We start from the raw sequence: 21010 nt of genomic DNA on the forward strand, positions 1-21010 counted from the left end.
CAGGGTGGTCCTGGGCTTCAGGAGGCTCCCTACATCTGTGGCTCTGCGACCTGCCTCCCCTTTGTGCTTTCCAAACATAGCAGTGCCGTGTTTGTGCTGGAGGAGTGCTGGCTGGCCTGGATGAAAAATAAAACCCCAAGCCCGTGTCTGTTTAGGGTGGCTGTGATTTTTCTTTACATGGTGCAGGTGGTGGGTGCCCGTGTGGCTGTACGGAGCGGCGGGGCACACTGTGAGGTGCTGGCTGTGCCTTCATGTGGGTGCAGAGGGGTTTTGGAGGTCTCTGCAGCCATGTGCTCTCTTTTAAGGGAGGTGTCTCCAGTCAGAGCAGGTAATTTGAGCTTCTCTGGTGCCCTGGTATGAACAGGCCCTGGTACAAGCCCAGATGGAGCCAGTGGCAAGGCTTTGGCTCACACCCTTTTTTTTTTTTTTGTGGGATGCTTTTGTTATCTTTCGAGATGAAAGGTGTCCCAGAAATGTAAACCACTGATGAGCCATCCTCCTTTTAATGTAAAATAGCAATAATAGAAGCTATCACGCAGCTCCATTCATCCCTGGAGGTCACAAAGCACTCCATAAATTGCTCTCCAGCCTTTCGCATTCCAGCTGCTGAGTGTACCGAGATACAGCGGTGTGTGAGAACAGAAGAAATGCTATCTTTGGGGCCGCTGCTTATGTTACCCGCAGGTTAATGTCAGCGTTTCATATTTCCCTTTCACTCCCCCTGATCCCAGGCTCTGATCCGCGTTGGTCTGGGGGCTGAGTTCAGCCTGCAGCGGCTCCTGCCTTTATTTCTGCTGGCTAACACCCGCCAGCAGAGGCCATCTCACTCATCCCCCCGGCCAGGGCAGAGCTTTTGACCCAGCCTTTGCTTACCAGGCAGCCTGAACACCGCAGCAAGAGATGTGAGGCTTGATGCAACGCTGTTTGTTCCCTCCCTGTCCTTTCCCGTGGCCAGAGGGAGTGCTTCAGAACAACACCTGCCCAGATGTGGTGCTCAGATTCCCCTTAGCAGCCTCAATTCCCCTTCCCTCCGCCTCCTAGCCGGCCGGTTTGGGTTTTTCTCACACAGAGCAGAGCCTTCAGCCACCACTGCCGTGTTTCTCTTCTGTCAGCCGCACCTCCTTCCCAGCCGGCATATCCAGAGCACGCCAAGGGCGAGATGAGTGTTTTGGAAGGAGGGCCGAGTGTGCCTGAGCTCTGGTATGCCTCCCCGGGGACCTCCCGACGCGCAGCACCAGCCCGCTGGCTGCTCCTCTGCCCCCCGTCCTCGTGTGGGAGGCGTTTGGCCAAGGGGGGGAATGGGAACCCGTGGGTCGGATGCTGTCTGTGGCCACGCACGGCAGCCCGATGGATTCTGTGATTTCTCCGGCAAGCAGACGGGACCCTTCCTCGGCACCGAGCCGCACGGGTTTCTCCCTGCTGCTCCTCCGAGCCTCCGTCCTAAAGGCAGGGCAAAAAGTGAGGGGGTGCGGAGGTGCTGCAGGTTCAGCTGACTCTGAGACTCCTTTCTGCTGGTGCCCAGCCTGCAGCGATATCCAAATTCAGTCCGGAGCCTGAGGGAGCCCACGGAGCGCGACCTCCATTTGGGCAGCCCTGTCTGGGCGCGCGGGTGGTTTTAAAGCGGGCGGGTGGCAGAGCCCGCGGAGATAAACGCTCAGGTAATCGCCTGGGTCCAAACCACAGGCCACCTTCTGCCATCAGAGCAATTTGGAAATCAATTTGATGTCTGGCGGGGAGGCGGCGAGGCTCTCTCAGGAGCGCAGTGGCACGCTGGGTCCCTCCGGCGCTCATTAGCATTCAGGTGGCAGCGCTCTGCGCAAGCCGGAGAACTGGTGCCGCTTTTTCTGGGAAAGCCATTAGGAGAAATAAATTAAAGGGGGGGGAGAGAAAAAAAAAATAAAATAAAATCAAGCATTACCGATAATTTCCTCTCGTTCAAGGTAACAATAGCGCAGACCACAGCCCCAGCGCCAGTCTCGAACATGGCTGGCTCCTGGTTGGGTTCCCGAGACAGCCAAGCAGAGAGCACACCACAGAAGTGAAGTGATGATCAAATAAGAAAGCAAATGAGGCTCCCCCCTCGTTTTTAACAAAGGCAGGAATGGGGCCAGTGGCGGAGTGGTTTAGCTGAGCAGTTAGAAAATCTGAGGTCAAAGCCTGACATGGCTATTGATGAATTTGAGGGTGATGGAAGAAGAGTAGCAGACATTACGAGTGGGCTGCAGGGACTGAAACATGAAGCAAGATTAAAAGAACTTAAGTACCTGGAGCTCCTGTGGCTGCGCGACAGCGAGGCGGGCCGTAATTACCCTGCAGACTGCCGAGAGAGACAGAGAGAGGAGCAGAGGGGGGCAAAACGGGCGTAAGGCAGAGGAAAGGGGTGGAATTTGGGCTGTTTTCTCTAGATGCTGGGTTTGGCCAGGCTATGTGGTGCACCAAGTGCTAGCGCATTTTTTTTGGTCATCTCTCCTTGTATCACTCTGTTTTATACCCTGCTGTTCCCGATGGACCCACAGCTCTTTAATGAGGGGCTGGATTCTGCTCTCTGTGCTGCCTGTTGGTGTCTGAGGCACCCCCAGCACCTGCTGCTCAGGGCTGTAAAGCACCATTGCTGGCGTAGGGCTCAAAGCCCAAAGGTGTCACTTAGTGGCTCTTTTTGGGTAAGTCTGCCTGTTTTCGTGAGGAGCCGATGAGCTTCATCACTTCCTATTGCCATCCCTCCCCTTGAATCCAAAGCAGAAATAATGACCTGGGCAGGTGATGGACCGAAAGATGTAGATGCACAGACCTGCACGTGCACGATAAACCTTACTTCTTTACACAGCCAAGCTCAAAGTGCATCCCTCAGCACTGCAAATGCCGAATTGTCTTTGGATCCAAGTGTGGCAGCATCTCCCTGAGCCCATGGCACTCTTCTGTCTCTCCATGCATTCTCCTGCCTTTTACCAAACGCTTTGGGGAGCTTCTCAGCTCTGCCACTTCCCCTTGATTATCAAGTCTCACTTTTTTCCTGTGGATTTTTTCCATCACTGGACTAGCAATGGGAGTGAATTGGAAGCAGAGTCCCCCAAAGCCTGTTTGTATCATGTTTGTATCGTGCTTTTCCATGTTTGCACTGGAGCTATACCGTTTTTTAGCTCGGCTTCCAAGGAAACAAATCTGGGATCTGTCTGTTCCTCTGTCCACATAGCTCTCCCCATGATCAATGTGGTGGCTGAGGGTCAGACCTGATGTCAGGATAGCCAGGGTTTGAAGCTCCTACGCTCCTTAAAAGTAAGTGTTTTGGTAGGCAGACCCTAATAATGACTTCAGTGAGGAAACACCTGCAGTGTTATTAGGCACCTGCAGATGTGCCCCAGCACTGGGGAGAACCATCGACCAGCCCGTGAACATAATGGGACAGCAGAGAATCTCTCCAGGAGCCAGAGATCCTCTGAAAAATAGCCCGCGTGAGCACCACTGCTCCCAGTTCAGCTGCCTTCACCACGTGGGGCTTGCGAGCTGCAGGTGTTCAGCGCTCTGAAAGCCTGTCCCTGGCTGCCACCCGACTGCAGAGGCTCTTTCCATGGGTGGATGCTTTGAGCAAATTAGTCCTAGGGGTGCCTGCAGTGTCTGTGTAGCCAGACAGTTCCAGGATAAATCCTGGACCTAATTCAGAGCTGTCTGGCATCTCCTGTAGTCATTCAGATTCCGCAGAGCAGGGACAAAAAGCAGCCAGACTGATGTTTCACTGCGAGGCACTGAGGGATTGAACCTTTTGCATGTGTCTGATCCAGGCAGACATGAGTCTCGAATCAGATAAAAAAAAAAAAAAAAATATGACTTGTTAGTTCATTAGACATGACTAAGGGCTGTTTGGGTTAATGGGAAAGTTGAGCAAAGTGTAATTGTTGCTGCATAAGCAGCACACGGAGCAGGGACGGGAGGTGGGGTGCATAAGGTGCTACGGGTGCGCTCACAGCGTCTGGGGGAGCAGACAGGCCAGCGTGGCACTGCACAAGGAGCAAGAACACGAAAATAAAGCTCAGGAGCTTTCGTGCTCCTGAAGGGCTGCTGGTACCAGAGCAGGATTTTGTGTTTTTTTTTGCCCATTTGCTTTATATTGGGGGATTTCGGGAGGTGCTGCGTGCTCACAGCGCTGCTGCTGCGCACCGGTCAGGGCTGCGTGTGCCCGCAGCGGGTGCAAGGGGCATCCACGTGTCCCCGTGCCGGTCTGGGCTGTGTGACCTGCTCTGTGAAATGGCCTCGCAGCCTCTCCTCAGGCAACACCAAGCTAAATAACCCGGGGACAGCCACATCTCCCTTCAGGCTGCGGAGGCAGACTTCAATCTTTAGGGCTCGCCGCGGGGCCAAGCCGGAGGGACTGGAGGGTGGTTGTCCAGCCGGGCACGCAGCAAAGCCTCCTAAAGGGAGTTGCCTGCCTTCTGCATCCTCCTCCGTGCCCGCCGGCCGGTTGCATGGTAACACAGCCCTCGCATTTTGCCTCTGCCTGCCTCTCGTTTAACCCCTGGCCTCTGCTGCTGGCCTCCTCTCGGTGCTCGGGATCGCTCACCCGCATCCAGGCAGCAGCTGATGCGTGGCGGGTGCGCTGCCTCCTCTCCTGTCTGGGAAGGGGGCAGGAGCTGGGAGGGAGACCAAAAAAAAAAAAAAAAAAAAGCCAGAAGGGGTCAAAAACGGGCAGGGATTTTTGGTGTGACTGCTCAGGTCCTGGCTCCTTCATCAAGGTGGGAGGGAAGACATGGGAAATTCCCGAGCCACCATCAGTGCGACTCCGACTGCGCCGCAAGCGAGGACTTTATTTAGTAGAGTAAGTGTTATATTGACACAGAAAGACATACTTGATGCAGCAGCAAACTGGCCGTGAGATGGAATAAAAATTTTATGCATCATCTCTTTTCCTTTCTTCCCTTTTACACTTAAGCACGCGTTGCTGCTGCCTGGAAGGGTCTGGTCTTGGCACCAGGGTCATTTTATGACTGTTGTTGGTGTTTTCAGGGGAGTAGAGTGATTTATGTGCATCTTTGCAGATTTGGGCCGCTAGATAACATCTAACTGCACTCCCACGCATGCCGCCGCAGCAACATCCCATAACCCTTGCACAGAAAAATATTTCCTTTTCATTGTAGCAGTAAAGCTGGAATTTCTGAAAGGATGGTGGTGCAAAGAGCGTAACTCCCACCCAGGTAAATAAAAGCCGGGCACGTTATTCTTTCCAGGACCTGTTTGCAAAGCTCCTGGTGTGTGTGTCTGCTGTGGGATTCGAGGTTCATTTTGGGTAGCACAGAGCTGAGACCAAACCCTGGGGCGAAGTGTCCCACACAGCTGCCTTCAGAGGCTCTGCCTCCCCAGAAATAGGTTTGTCCCGTTGTGGCAGGCACTGTCCTGGTGGTTTGGGTGCAGCGAGGGCTGAGCAACCTTCCAGTCCCAGGCTGTAAGTCCCAGCTTTCAGGTGGCCAAACCATGCTGGTTGGTGGCCCAGCTTGCCAGGAGCAGGGTTCAGCTCCAGAGAGCAGTGTCACCCTTGACAGCGCTGTGGGAAGTTACGTATAAAGAACAGGGGACCCTTTAAAGCGTTCTGAGGCCAGGCGGAGAAAGGGGAGGAATAAAATAAAAATAAAAGACTGTTTTGTCCCCCAACCGGCGCAGCAGCATTAATGAAATTCTACAAAGGGCAGAGGGAGGGCAAGCCAGCGCAGTCAGCAAAAAATGAATCCGGACGGCTGTAACATAAATATCAAGGGGGCTGGAGGAAGCTGGAGCCATTGCCCTGCCCTGTGCCATGCCAAGCATTGCGATTTAAGACCGCGGTGTCCTCGTTCGGGGAGCAGCCGCCCGCACGTGCGTGCGTGCACACACACACACTCATTTTGGCAAAACCTGTCCCCTGCCCTGGGAGCTGCGGGGTCGGGGAGGGGGGAGCAGTGCCCTTGCATGCCTTTGTGGGGAAACCTGGCTGTGGCCCCCTTTGGCTTTTTTTCCCCTTTTGGCCTGGGGAGGTGCAGGTGCTGCGGAGGGGCTGCTGCTCCACCAGGGGTGGTGTCAGGGTGCCTGTCCCCTGCCCTGCCTGTCCCCATCTCCTGAATTGCCCTGCCCCAGCCCACAAAGAGCTCCGTGCTTCCATTTCCCTCACCCTGCCACCCCTCCTCTCAACTCCCTGCTGCCTGCAGCGCTGTCCCCTTGCTGCCTCCCATGCCCCCGGTTGCTGTTTTTCCCTCCCTGTCTTTTTCTCCCACCCACATGCCCAAACCCAGAGCCTGCTCTATTTCGGGAGCCGCTGCAGATGCAGTGGTGCTCTGGCTTTACTGTGGCTTGGACTTGGAGAGGGATGGCTATTTTTTCACTGCAGCCATCTGCTGCGTAGAGATCATGGGTGTAAGCTGCGACATTCAGAGCCAGATGTCCAGAGCCCCAAAGCTCAGGGACATTTGGATCGAGGTTTTTTTTTTTTTTTTTTTTTTCATTTCTGATTGAAGCAAACAATGAGTCCTGGGGGCTCCCCTCCCAGGAAGCCGAGGCTCCGAAGGAGCAGTGCTCACAATGCCAGAGGAGCACACGGACTGCCCGGGGCTGTCTTTGCATTCGGACCGCTCCTGTCGGACGATGTGTGATCCGGATCCAAGTCGGGGAAGACGCCGTCCCCGTCTGGGCCTGTGTTAGGATCCCCTTGTCCACGGAGAGTGCAGATGCAGCCTCGGGGGAATTAAATGTTCTGGCTCCAGCTTAGCTTTGAGTGTTTGGGTACCGTCACATTTAAGGCACAGGGTGAGGTTTGGGGAGACGGCGACGTGAACACGTACAGCCAAGGCTGTGTGGGCAGAAGGCAGAGGGAGCAGAGACCCTTGCTGAGATTTCCACAGCTGGCTTTAGGTGAATGAGAGCTGGGTCCCCTCTCCTTAGCATGCTTTGGATCCCCAAGCTTTCAGACTTCTTTGTTGCAGGGGAACTCTGGGCAGTTTTTCCCTGCCCATGTTTATTTACTGAAACTTTCATCTTTGTTATTACTGAAATATCCAGAAAGAGCCGTATTAAATCTTTCATCTGGCCTGTGCTGATGCTCCTGGCAGAGCAGTAGCCATGCAGCCCAGCTGAACAGTCTGAACCGTTCCAGCTCTTAGCTGCTAACTGGAGCCAGGTGGAGATATTAAGCTAGGATTTCCTAGGGCTGGATTGTGGTGGCTTTGCTTCTGTATTCAGCTTGCATTCAGTGGCTTTGGCCATCAGGCAACCACATTCGGAATTCATAGAGCAGCAGCCCCCCCAAAAAACCTGTTATCATAACGCCCAGCATCTGTAAGGCATATTTAACATGAGGGAAGTTTCTTGTAACAGAGTTAAAAGAAGCAGCCAAAAGGGTAAAATGCAGGTGAAGCAGAGGCCGTTTAATGATTCACTGTTTAAAACTCCAAAAAATATCTTCTGCCTCTAAAATCTCATTTACTTTCCCCCAAAACCAAGTATAATTAAACAGTAAATCAAAGGAAATAATTAGCAGTAAATGGTATCCTTCAGAAATGGAATTGCCATCCTGTTGAGGAAAACGATAAAAACATCTGAAAATATAAAAAACAGCAACCTAAATGTAGAACCATAATAATGCCAAAAATTTTGAGGGACAGTTTGCTAAAGGTGTGGAAATCACCCATAAAATATTTCCAAAGCACAAAAAGCAAGAAGCCAGCTAGGAAGTCTGTAGATGGCAGCTAGAAAGGGAGTGCTGAATAAGTATGAGGCTTTTGCAGATTATTTGCATCACTTCGTTTGGTAATAGCTTGGAAGGAGTCCCCCACCAGAGCCCTTTTTATGAAGAGCAAGTCAAACAAAGTGTTTTATAGAGGTGTTTTAGTGAAAGAGATTGTAGAACAAACCAGTATAACGAAGAGCAACAGATAACAAGAACCAAACTGCATTCACCCAAGAGCTTTAAGAAAATTCAGATTCAAATTTTCCAGCTACCACTTTGCTACATAAATAGGCAAGGGAGCAGGAGGACAAAGAGGCAAAGGCAGGGCTGATTTTTAAGCAGGACTGGTGGTGGGATCTGCAGCCCGTTACTTTCACTTCCGTACCGGGCATCTTTGTTGAATCTCAGGAGGTGAATTCATGGACAGATGAATAAATATGATATACGGAGGAAGAGTCAACCTGAGTTTTACAGAGTGAAGTCATTCTTCATTATCTATTCAAGTTCTTCAAAGAAGACAGGAATGGAGAGAAAAATGACCCAGTCAATATCGTGTCCTTGAATTTCCCCCAGACTTTGGCAGCGTCCCTTGCCAAAGGCTCCTGAAGAAGTTAAGCTGTCGTAGGACAAGATTTTCTTGTGGATTAATAGGTAAAAGACAGAACACAAAGGAAAGAAGGAAATGCTCATTTTCCACTGTGGCTACCAGGGGCATCCTGCAGGTATGCATGCTAGTACCTGAGCTGTTCAACAGATTCATAAATGATCTGGAAACAGGGGAACAGGGAGATGGCAACGTGTCCTGGCTTTACTGAGTTATTTCAGGCACTTAAAACTACAGAGAGGTGTGGAAAGACCCAGTGATACTGCGTGACTGAGTGATGGAACAGCAAACAAAACTCAAGTATGTTGATTAAAGCAAAGCAATGCACTCGAGGAGGTAATCCCCAGCTACTCATGCACAGCGACAGGTTCTCGATGGACCCGTGCTGTGTAAGAAAGAGATCTCTGAGTCACCGTGGATGCTTCTTTGAGATGTCAGCTCAAAGCTCAGTCGTTGTTGGATAGGCAAATTGAACATTAGGAGTTGTCAGGATGAAGATTGAGGAGGAAAGGGAGAATATCAGACACGTTGCCAGACTTTCTGGTGCAGCCGCCTCTTAGAGCAGTGTGCACCCAGACCCAGGAGTGATGGAGGCAGGGAGAGCCAAAGGGTTTAGGGAGGAAAAGAGTTTAAACGGATGAGGCCACTTAGGGCTGGAAAAAACTTGTCTGAGGAGGCTTTATTAAGACAGAAATATCAAACCGTGAATGGCGTGGAGAAGGGGAGCAGGGAACGGTTATTCATTGTCTCTTTCATAACACAGAAATGAATGGCTATGAAATGAAATTATTTGGCAGCACTTTTAAAGCAAACAAAAGGAAATAGTTTTTCACACAGCGAGTAATTAAATTGGGGGAGCTCATTGGCACACAGTATTTTGGAGACCAAAGGTGCAGAAAGGTTCAAGAAGCAATTAGATGGGCTCAAGGCCCAGAGAGGGCTGCTAGCTCTTGGGTTCAGATCCAGCCTGGGAACATCTCGCACGTGGATCAGGAAGGAGGCATCTCTGTGTGCTCACACCTTTCTGTGCATTTCTCCTGCCTAGGTCACGCCAGCTGCTGTAAAAAACAAGAATCGGGGCTGGATGGTCTCTTTCTGAACGTGTGTCTTGTCATCTGAGTTGACGTGCTGTGGTCCCAGGGGGATCGCCCACCTCTCACAGGGTTTCCTGCAGCTGGACTCAGTCGTGCAGGTCGTCCCTTGTGTTCCCCACTTTTCCTGTAGCCTGGCAAATGCCTCCTAAGGCTGTGCTCTGAGATGCGTGGTGTGTGACCCTGTGGGGTTATCTTCCTCGTAATCATCTTGCCAAGTGGGAATTTGAGATTAAGGACAGATACTGAATTCTGTCTACACCCAGAAGGGAATTCCTTAGGAGGCCCTACTGGTCATGTTTTTGTCTCTTGCAGCTAAGTCCATTTTCCTGCTCAGCTTTTCACACTCTCCACTGATCCCTTGCTTCTCAGCTCCTCCTATTTCTCCTGCTGGAGAATATAGCATCCATTCAGCTGGAGAAGGATGGTTTGGCCAGCATGTGCCACTATGAGCCCAGAATAAAAATACCTCTTTACCCAGCGAGGCTGCTTGCCTGTCTCTGATATTCAGTGCCACGCTGGACCTTGTCGTTCTGCAAGCCAGAGGCTGGCAAGGGGGCTGACCTTAGCGGAGGAAGGGGTTTTTGAGGGCATTCACCATTGTTCTAGTGCTTTCATCTTTGTGTTATTAAAAAAAAAACAAAACAAAAAACAACAGCGTATAGCATTTCGCCAATGCGAATTTGCTATTGCATTCACTGGGAGCAGAATTAGCTCAACACTGACCGTATTTGAAGCCCCTGCCAACCTCAAAGGACCTCATTCAGTATCCACTTTGTTTCAACAATTAGCAATACGAAAGAGCATCTGGCATGCAAATTGTATGCTAGGACAAATGCCCAAAGTGATGTCCTGTACTGGCAAGCAACAGTTCAAAACAAACAAACAAAATATCTCTTTCAGTCAGAAGATCTGCTGCTGGGGTGTCTCCAGATGCCTGTACATTGACAACAGTACGTTTTTTTTTTCTCATGGTGTCCCTCCAGGACTGGCCTGTGCAGCAAGAAGAGCTGCTCTGCATTGGTAGTTGATTACCAACTTCTCATCACGTCCTGCGTGGCTATCTGATGTGCTGTGCTCTGAAGAAATATTTTCAATGTTTTCTTAAGGTGCATGGAAAAATATAGGCTTTGGGGTCAATATTCACTGAAGCATCAATGAAAAAGCAGCTCTTTTGGCTAGATGGAGAGACTGGCTTTCACAGGAGAGCGTGGGCTTGGTTGATGCTTTCCTAGTTCGTTGTCTAAAGTGAGGTGCGAGTGGTGGCTTTTGAGCCAGCAGTGGTTGACTGATTGACCATGTAGATCCTTGTGGCAGGGATTTTGGGTGTTCAGCCTGGGTGCTGAGGTTCCCCAGGTTCCCCTGGGGAGCCCTGGGACATCTGGGTCCCCTCTGTCACCCCCTACCCCTTGCTGATGGGCTCCCTTCCCTTTCCCCAAGCTACCCCAGTGCTGCTGGCACAAGCCCGGCCTCAGGCCTGGATGCAACCATGCAAGTGGCAAAGTGCAGATGCAGATTTTCTGACTTGTAGGGGTTGTCCAAGCCTCCTGCTGTCCCTGCACATTGACACAACGTGCTGTGACCTCCGGGTCTTAGTGTGGAAGCCGGGGAGGGCAGCAGGGCCGGGCAGGGGGCAGCACGGCCTGGTCACCGGGACACAGTGCGGCCTCTGGGGGCTGCAGCGCTCGGAGGCCGTCCTGCTGCCTTGTCCTCCCTCCCCGCTTCTTTTTGGGCTGGAAATCCCAAAAGATCATGCCCTGTGCAGATGGGCTCTGACCTCGCAGCCGCCCAGGTTGCGCTGTCAGGGCAGGTAGAGATGGGAGGAATTCGCAGCAGCACTCAGCCCTCAGGTGTTTTCTAAATTTAAGTGAGATAACTACTTTTTTCCACTTTACAAACTATCCGGATCCTTCAAATTAATAGCTCGGGGTTGTGGGAAACTGCCTTTACTTTGACTCGAGGTAGCCTTAGCTGAGCTTGTTGGCATCTCTGATCCATCCCAAACCTTCTGGGCTCAGAGAATAAAAATAAACTGGTGATAACAACAATCCCTGTGTTCCCAGTGAAAGACAGAACTGGGCAAACGGCAAGAGTTTGGGGTTTTGATCTTGTAGCTTTGACGTGATTCATTGGAAATAAATGTGCTACAACTTTAAGGATTTGCCTGCAGCTAAATATAAGGGTGTGCTGGCTCCACCCTGCCGCTTTGTTAGGGATACAGGCATTTATTTTCTCTAGTGGGTTTTGTCTTTTTTTTTTTTTTTTCCTACTTTTTTTTTTTTTTTTTTTGGTGAATCTCCACCATGACATAACCAAAGGTCTCACAGAGCAGCCTTTGAGCATGCAGCAGAGATCCCCGACTCACGTCTCCTTCTCCCCACGGCACGTGGAAGGGCTGGGACCCAAGGAGCTCCAGATCTCACCTCTCCTGTGAGTACCGTGCGCTCCTGGCTGGCAGGGAGGTGATGGCAGGGACCGCGGTGGAGGGCATCAGAGCAGGGCTTGCTGTTTTCACCTGCTGCTCAGGAGACCCCTTCTCGTGTGCCAGCAGCGAGCACACCAGGAGCGTCTGATCTTTGCCAGCTCGGGGATGAAGGTGTGGTGGGTGACTCTTTTCCTACTGATTTTTCGAGTGAGAACTCGGTGCGTTGGTAAAACTCGGAGAGGGGGTGGCAGGGTGTGTTTTCAATCAGCGTTTAGTCAGTCTGAGTTTAGTCTCCAACTTTCTGCCTTTGAAAGAGAAGTTGGTTTCATCTTCGTTTCCTATAATCATCTATTTATTTTATTGGCTTTTTCAAAAAGCCTGCATTTCCCCTGGTGCACGTCCACCTGTTTTGTGTAAGCTGCCGAAGGTCTGAGCTTTTGCTCAGTTTGTGCAGAGTAGATTTCTTTCAACAAGCCAAAAGAAACTACAAGACTATATACTAAAAAGGGCAAAAAAACCACATGCTGTGCTATTTTGGTAGTAGCAAATTATGCGTTCTACAAATTACCATTGGTTATGAACACAGTGTGTCTGTCTGTATAACAATGTCCTGCTTTCAGATCACCACTAATACATTTAAAGTTATGATAATACCCATTGAAATCCAAGCGTCTCCTCTTTTCCGAGATCTGATTTATTCCTACCAGCAAATGTCAGATGTAAGTAGAAGTTTTATGGCTGTATAATTCACACACTGTTAGGCATCTTATTAGGAAGGACTAGGACTTTTTAAAAAATGACTTGATGTTCCTTAAATATATAGAAACTATTAGTTCCCTTTTCTCTTCTTTCTCTTTTTTCCCCCTTTTTTTTCCTCCTTTTTCTTTTCCTCTTTTTCCTCCTTTTCTTTCCTTTTTTTTTCCCTTTTTTCCTTTTTCTTTTTTCTTTTCCATTTTCTTATTCCTTTTTTTTTGTTTTTATTTCATCTTTTTTTTTTTTTCTCTTTCCTCGTTCTTTTTTTCTCTTTTCCATTTTTTTTTGCTTTTCTTTATTTTCTTCTGTTCTTTCCAGTGAGGGGCAGGTTAAACTGATTAAAAGATATCACCTTTTTATTATTTTATAATGTTAATTTTTATTTGATATTATGGAATTAAACAATCTAATTTAAAAGGTATCACCTTTTAATATTATTAATTTTCATTTATTGTAGATATTATTATTATGAATTTAAATAATGTTATGAATCACAGGGAGAGAAAAATTAATATTCTATGATTCTATTAGCTTTATGAGCATCAGCTCTCAAATACCCCTCTGAAAATATGGTGAGGAATGCGGTACTGTATATACATGGAGAGGTGGATTAGATTTGATTACATGTAGGAATTTCCCCACCTATAGTGCTATGGGCACATTCAGCATGTGATACCTTACAAACTTTTTGCCAGCAATAATAAACAGCGCTGCTGCTTTGGGAAGATGATAAATGCTCAAACATCCCTGCACGTATTCCTTCCCCTCTCACACTTACGGAGGCAGGGCAGGCTCATGGCATTGCCACTTGGCAAGCTGCTGTGCACAGATGAGCGTGGACAGCCCTTTTCTGGTGAGTTTGAGCATCACAAGGGGACACCTGCCCCTGTGCCACCCCACAACCCAGCCGGGCTCTCTCCATCCACATCCTATTGCTGATTCCTGCTGCTGGGGGCTGCCAAGGCCTCCATGTGTGTGCGTGCATGGGATGGGTGCTGAAGGAGAAAACCCTGCAGGAAGCTTTCTCCCCTCGCACGAGCACCCTCTGCACTACCTGTTAGTGTCTAGCTGGGGTTTCTGCAGCATTTCACCCCCCCAAAAAAGGCCTGTGCTACTCTGCTGGGCCTTCTCCAGGCTGTTTTTCTGGGCTGTGCAGAGGGCACGAGGACAGCTCTGCTGCTGCCTGGGGAGAAAACAGTGCTGATAGATCCAGGCATCACTCCACTTTTATTAAATATATCCGTGATGAGTTCAGTGGTCTTCCCCTTCCGTGCACATGGGTGCAAGGGAGGTGCGGAGCACCCATGGATTTGGAGGTGCTGGCAGAGAGCTGGGTGCTCAGGGAACCATTTTAGGCAGGCTGTGTCCGTGGCTGGGCTGCACCCTCAGACGCCTGGGAGCTGCTTTGCATCTTGCTTCGGGTCATGAAACCAAAGCACGGCCTGGAAAGACAGATTGCCGCCGCAGCGTAAGCAAATCTATTGGAAACAGACAGCTCGCTAATTGACCCTGTGTTACATGCGTGTCTCCCCACCCCGCTCCTGCCTTCCTGGCCAGGCTGAGGAGGGCTGGGGCATCGCTGCTTTCTCAAGGAGGAGGAGAGAGATTGAAACTGCACTTCTGGGAGGTGAAATAAAGCAGCAGCAATCACTCAGGGCTCTGGGGCGATTCCCCGTCGTGCTCCGTGCTCCCAGTTCCTAATTTCTTTTGTGTGATGCGAGAAAAACCGGAGTGACAGCCCCGATGTGTGTGAACAGCCACACTGGGTGCACCACCACCGATGGTGGACACCTGGAAGTAGCCCAGGCTGATGAGCGAGGCTTTATTTAGCTGAAAGCTCCTGGGAAGTGGCTTTGTGTGAGACCACAGGGCTCCCGGGAGCAGGCAGGTGGTGGCAGTGCCCACACCCAGCTTCTGTCCCAGTGTGCTTCTCCCTCCACTCTGGGTGCCCATGCGCAGTTCCCAGATGGAGGATAAAAAATGGGAAAAATGGGAAAAAATTGATAAAAATTGAAAAAAATAGAAAAGTGGCCAGTGCCTTCCTGCAGGCTCATGCATGAAGTAGAGAACCAACACCAGGAGGAGGCAGCAAGGCATGGAGAGGATGAGGAGGGGAGGCAGAGCAGGGAGGTCCCAGCACCTGGGAGCAGGGCAGGGGACATCGGCACGCTCTTGGCTGTTGGCTGCAGTTCCTGCAGCCTCTGCTGAAGGCTTCAAGCATGGTCAGCCAACGAGGTCCATGCAGACACCGTGCAGTAGCCGAGGAGCCTGCAGCAGGTACAAGGGACCCGCCACTGATGCCGCTGATGGGGCAGCTGCAGTGTAAACCTGTACCTCCACACCCCTCCACTTCTGGCAGCAGAGCCAAACTCAGGGATGTTTTGGTTTGAGGACTGATGAGCTGCAGCCCGTGCTGCTCATTTGCACCTTTTCCATCCCCTAATGGAAGGGATGTGGCGTTTGTTGGCTGGCACATTGAACAAATGTGCTGTAGAGCACCTAACAGGGGGGTGTGAGTGTTAGCATTTCTAAGAAATGGCAATTCTCCTTTCGGAGCCTAAGTGAACACCACTTTCCTGGAGTTGCATAATTTAAATCATCTTCGCTCTGTTTTTGTCCTGTCCATTATTTTGAGCTGTCATGTTAAGTGCCACGAAGACTCTTGAAGAGGTTTCTTTCTGTTTCCCTCTAATAATTCCAGAAACATGCACTGGTCCCATTGTAAGGGGCTCTCTCCGGCAGCTCTCAGCATTCAATTTGCTGTAGAGGAGGCACTTTGTAGAACAATAGGACAATCAGTGCTGCAGCGGCTCAAGTGCTCCCATCCTGCCCTTGAAGAGGCAGGAGGAGAGGAGGTGGAATAGTGTTTTGACCATCACCATTAATGAGTTCTAGGAAAAGCTTTGGTGGCAGCTCAGCGTGACAGCACAACAAAGGTGATCCTGGCTCGCAAAAATAGGCGCTTGCGTTTCCTTTGCTCGAAAATTTGTTGGGGTTTAGCTGATGGCTGGTGCTTTAGGGAGAGCGGTAAACTCTGGTGTGCAGGGCTGGATTAGGGCTTGGAGTCTGAGCCCAGTGGCTGGGATGAAGGCCAGCAGAGAGAAAGCATTGCCCGAACTTTCTGGCAGGTTGAGGTGTTAGTAGGGTCCGAGGATGGGTCTTTCCCCTAAGAGCACATCCTTGGGGCTGTAAAGTACCTCTGAGGAAAAGGCTGGTGGACCACCAGGAGCCTGCCGGGGCTGAGGATCCATCCCTGGCAGTCCTGAACTGGGCAAACATCTTGTTGGGGTTTGAGAGCTCTGTTGGGGTCCCTGCTTTGGGCCAGACCCCAACAGGAAGACTTTTTGAGGACGCTTTCCATCCTTTCATGCTGCAGTCTTTATATCCTACTCAGGGCTGTGTGAGGCATCCTGTTCTAACTCTGGGTAGGCTTGGGGCAACACTACCTGGTTTCTTGGGGGGAAAAACGTGATCTCCTACTGGAGTGAAGGAATGGCAAGTGCCCCTGCTGCCTGAAATGTCCAGCACCCATCGCCCCTGCACCCGGTGTCTGCTGAGAAATTGGTGGCTCTGTGCTGAGCTCTGCTGATTCTGCTCCGGGTGCTGCCTGCAGCTCTCCCAGCCCCTCGGTACTGCATGTGGCCTCTTGTGTAGGAACTAGACCTTTACTAAAGAAAAAAAGTTGATTTTCCCCGCTGAGCCTGTTGTGTTTTGCAGAAAATCACCTCTTAAGTAGCGGATCAGGATGGCGAAGTGCAGAGAGGCTGCAGAACGCGGCTTTTTTGGAGGGACACAAAGAAACGAGGCATTGCCGTGGCAGCTGTGCGTCGGTGCTTTCAGCTACGTGACTGAGAGGAAGGAAAATAACTTTCCAAATAAGATTTAAAGTAGAAGTAAATTTTGAAATTACACTGTGCAGATGGAAGCCCAGGACAGGTAGACCAGACCGTGAGCCTGTGTGATCCTGAAGCTTGCTCCTGCAGTGGTCAGTGCCAGGCACTTTGCATTGGTTTTACGTTGCTCGGTGCAGCATTTTGTCTGTCCTAGCCACGCTGCCTTTTGCTTTGCTTTCTTGAATCCTGCTGGGTTTTTCAAGGATTTTTGTGTCCTCAAAGCCCGGAGCATTATTTAACTCTCTGCTAAGGCACCAACTTCAGGAATGAAAAATGAGAAGTTACAAAATACTAGTAAAAAAGCTGTAAGGTGATTTTTGCTCAGTCCCATGTGGTCAAGGGTGTCCCAGGCTCATAACAACCCACTTAATGTCTCTCTGGGGAAATCCCCATGCAAAATATACCTTTGCCCGTTAGCGTGGCCTGTGAATCCACCCAGGTGCTTTCCAGGTCCGGGAATTGGGTGGAGAGCTGAAAATCTCAGGAAAACTGCCATGACAAACCGCGGGCTTGTTTGGCCCGAATGGTTATGGAAATGAAAGCTGCAACCTGAGCCTCGGATCTCTCCCAAGTGAAGAGAGAAGATCCCAGTGCGTTTAGGAGCAAAGCAGCGAGCTGGCAGCGTCAGGGGCAAGGCACAGTGCGGGGACACCGCAAGGAGCCTCTGCCCTCCAGCAGCCCCAGCTGGGGCTGGCCCTGGGCTGAAACCATGGTGAGCAAAGAGCTCGGCCTCAGGCTCTTCTGCGGAGGCAAGGAAGGTGGATTGTTTTCCAGCGATGAAATTTCCTATTGAAAAAATTGAATGCTTCCTTGTCGCGCTTGTGAATGGGACGCCCGCGAAGCTGAGCACGCTGGTTCCAATTACGGGCGCAGCGAGGCCAAGCACTGCAGCCAGGCAGGAATTTATACCTTTTCATAGGCACTTGAAAAGATAAAACCTTTTTTTTTTTTTTTTTTTTTTTTTTCTTTCTCTTCTTTTTTTTTTATTTTTTTATTTTGTTATGTATGTAACGTATTCAAGGCAGGAGCACGGCCAGCTGAGCTCTCTTTGATTTGTTCTCATGTTAATATTAAATGTCTGAAAATGTGCCTTAATCGCTCAAATTAGTCAGACTTCTCCCTCTGTTAGGCCACGAAGCTGGTCCCAAGGAATGGGTGCGTATTCCTTCCTCTCCTCCCCACCATCTCCAGGGGTGGCTTGTTTATGTCTGGGGCTTTCCTGGAAGCACATCTGGGATTTCTGGCTCTTCTCCTTGATGTCCAAACCTTTCACTCCCTGGGCAAGGCTTCCAAGTGGAAGGAGGTGCTTTTTGGGATACACAGACATAGGAGCAACTGGTGGGGGGGCAGGCGGGACCAGTGTCTAGCCAGGATGAAGGACAGGGGTGTCATTAAAAGCCAGAAGGGGACTCAGGAGATGAGGGCTTGGGTGCAGCCTTTCTGCACGTGCTGAAGGGGACAGTGGCAACGTCCACCCCCTGGACGTTGGGGTGGGCTGGGACCCCGCAGATGGCAGCTTTGCTTGCAGGGGGCTCAGCACCAGCTCTCGCCGAGGCAGAGCGCTGCCTGCCTGCCGGCACCCGCGGTCCCCGCGGCTCTCAGTGCCCGCTTTTCAGGCACTGCCGGCTCCGACTGCTGCTAGCTGGCAGCGCAGACAGCGCTGCAGGCTCCAGCTTTGCATCCTGCCCTTTGTAGATATCCAGCGTGCCACAAAGACCTTTGTGCAGTGGTCTGGTTTGATATGTGTGCGCAGGCGTGTTCCTGTGCACGCTCCGGGCAGGCGGTGCTGCCGCGGTACCAGGCTGTTGCTTCCCCACACTGCTCTTGATATGTAAAATGAGAGCATGCGTCTTTGTTGTTGTTTGCATTCCTGTGTCACCTACAGGTCCCACTTTCCTGGGTGCTGCACAAAGCCACAACAGAGCCAAAGCTGGCGCTGAAGAGATTGCGGTCTGAGACAAGGGGCGGCAGGCGTGTAGCTAGCTGGAGGAGATCAGGAAAATAATGATCCCGAACTGGCTGCAGGAGAAGCCCCGGCACACAGCGAGCAGCTTGCAGCACGTGGAAGTGTTGCATACGTGCCTGTGCAATTGCAAAAGGCGCGCATTGTTCGGTTGTGTTATTGGGAAACAGAACATGATCGTTAGGAGTGAGCGAGAATGGGAACACCTGGAGGGACGGAGTTAAGGGCAATTACTCAGCCCAGCCCTGGCGTTTCTTAATTTGGGAGAGCTACCCTGCATAATTTCATCACAGATTTTTATACAGTTAATTGGCAAGCAGTTTGATATGCAAATAAAAACATCATAAATATCAGAGAAAGATTTAAAACTGTGCTCTCCACTGCCATGCTACAATCCTTGCTTTTCTGGTCAGTCTAATCTGCTCGATTACTCCTTTCATCTTCCTGCGTTTTGAAGACGTGATATCTCTTTCAAAGAACATCTGTCAGACATATTAATTAGCTATTTTTTTTTCTACATGGAATGAAAAAGCAAGGGTGGGGAACCCGCAGCCCTGGGGATCAGATGTGGTGCCTGGCCAGGTAATTATTTTGGGGGTAGCACGGAGATGTGAGATGTGCGGCCTGCCCTGGGTCTGGAGATGCCTCCCTGGCTCTCGGCAAGGAACAGGTTTGCTGCCAGAGATACGCAGCTCATGTGAAGCACCGAAGGGAGATTTTCCTAATGTGGGTAATGGAGCATCCGCAGCAGACACTGCCGAGATGTCACTTCTAGACCCTGACCTTCCCAGATCAAAGATGCTACAGGCAGCGATGCTGAAGGATGTTTTTAATTCAGAAGATTAAGCTTAAGTAGCTTAAGAATGGGAGAAAGTGTGGATGGAGTCAATATTTTTAACGTTCAAGGACGATTTGAGAGCGTAGACTTGTTTGCTGGTAACATCAAAGATCCCAGCCAGCTTGGGACGCCCGAGTGGTTCTCATCTAAAGAGTTTACCCTGAGAGCCTCGTCTGCTGGGACTCCTCGCGCTGAGAGCTCGGATGGATGCCTTTTACTATCGGTGTAATTTTTGAATCAGATACATTTCACGCAGTACAAGGCAACGTGACTGTGTGGTTTATGTCAGGGGAATACAGCCAGGTGTTTTATCACTACAGGCAGCGTTTTAATTCCAGCTGAGCTGACGACGAGCTTAGCGTGCCCTTTGAGGGCCAAACCCAGCGCTGCCATTTCATTCCTCCAGGTGCCGAGGAATTAAATGAGGGGGGGTATTTCATGTCTGGGTGCAGGAATTCCCAAAGGACTCCCACATCCCAGAGCGTGTCGGTCCAAGCGTGGACCCCAGAGGGCTTCTTTCCATTTCACCTTTTTTTTTTTTAAATTGTTTTCTTCTCTTTTCCATCCTCCTCCCTGCCACCCCCGTCCACAGAGCTGATCCCCACCGCAGCACCGGCTCCTCCAGAGGCAGATGAATCCAAAGGTTGCTCTGGGGCCTCCAGGGAGCATCTCCCACCCGGCTCCTCATGCTCTGCGGGTCCCAGCAGCCGCTCTCAGCCCCGCTCACGCCACCAGGAGCCGGAGCTGTGGCCGGCGGTGGCAGTGGTTCAGGACGTGTGGCACTGCCACACGCTGCCGTCCCCCGGCAGAGCAAACCCAGGGTGTTTTCTGACAGCTGAAACGGGGGGGGGAGGAAGGCGAGGGAAGACTTTCCAAGCTCTAATTACCCGTGCCCCAAGGAATCAAGAGGCCTCTCTGTCCGCGCCCTCCCGCTGCGGCTTTCACTTCCCTCGATGGCAGCCTTCCAGCATCCACCAGCCTGTCAGGCTTTCTCTTTGCTTGTCTCACTACCTGCTTTATTTCCCGCCTGGGAAAAGCGAAGAAGCAGCTCTGGGTTTTTAATTTCTCCTTTTTTAGTGCTGTTTCTTTTTCCCCGAGAGGTCCGCAGGAGTGGGAGGAGGCCTGGAAGATGATAGCTGGTGTGATCAGCCCGAGGATGCTCCTCGTTTTGGTTGCCGGATGACACGACCTGTTGCTTCTTGTCATCAGGCAGCGGGCCCAGCCTGTTGGTGGGTCCTGAAGGTTTCCAAAAAGGCACTGTCCTCCCCCGGTAATTGCAAAACAGCCTGGAAAAGGGAGCAGGATGCTTCTGATCAGCTGTGGGTCTGGCAGAGCACCAGCTGTATGTCACAACGTCTGTGCTGAGACCTGCCACGAGCCCAGCCGTGCTACACCACCAACTTTTCCTTGGGCTGGGGGTTTCTTTGCTTTGCTTAATAGCATAAAAGCTGCTGAAACGCGTGTGCTGAGCTCGTATCTGCTGTCTTCTGCTTCGAGCTGCTCCTGCCTGAATTATTCATGGTCAGCAAGCGATCTGCAAACAGCCCCTGTGATCTCGCTGTGTGCTCTGGGACTCGCCTTGCCGAGTCCGGGGCCATTCCTGGTTTCCTTCCTCGCTGCAGGGAGGCTGCGGGGATCTCGGGGCTGCTTGTGATTAACCACGCTGCGATTTATTATTTATGCAACGCGATGTGTTCGGCTGGCCGAGGCGCACGGCGTGGATAAGAGAGCAGGCTGCGCGCAAACACGTGTAGCTCTTGCT

General features: G+C 50.9%; 1 protein-coding gene across 5 annotated transcripts in view; it reads left to right on the forward strand.

Moving 5' to 3' along the window:
• The window catches only part of ZBTB7C (zinc finger and BTB domain containing 7C), a 133783-nt gene that overhangs the window by 30340 nt on the left and 82433 nt on the right, over positions 1–21010 (forward strand). The window contains exon 1 of one of the 5 annotated variants that reach the window (XM_038170943.2): positions 11664–11806. The exons of the other annotated variants lie outside the window; for them this stretch is intronic. The gene's annotated coding sequence lies outside the window, so the exon portion shown is untranslated. Of the gene's footprint in view, positions 1–11663; positions 11807–21010 lie in introns of those variants that run through there. 5 annotated transcript variants of the gene reach the window in all.

This window comes from Anas platyrhynchos, chromosome Z, assembly GCF_047663525.1.
Source record: "Anas platyrhynchos isolate ZD024472 breed Pekin duck chromosome Z, IASCAAS_PekinDuck_T2T, whole genome shotgun sequence".
NCBI lineage: Eukaryota > Metazoa > Chordata > Aves > Anseriformes > Anatidae > Anas > Anas platyrhynchos.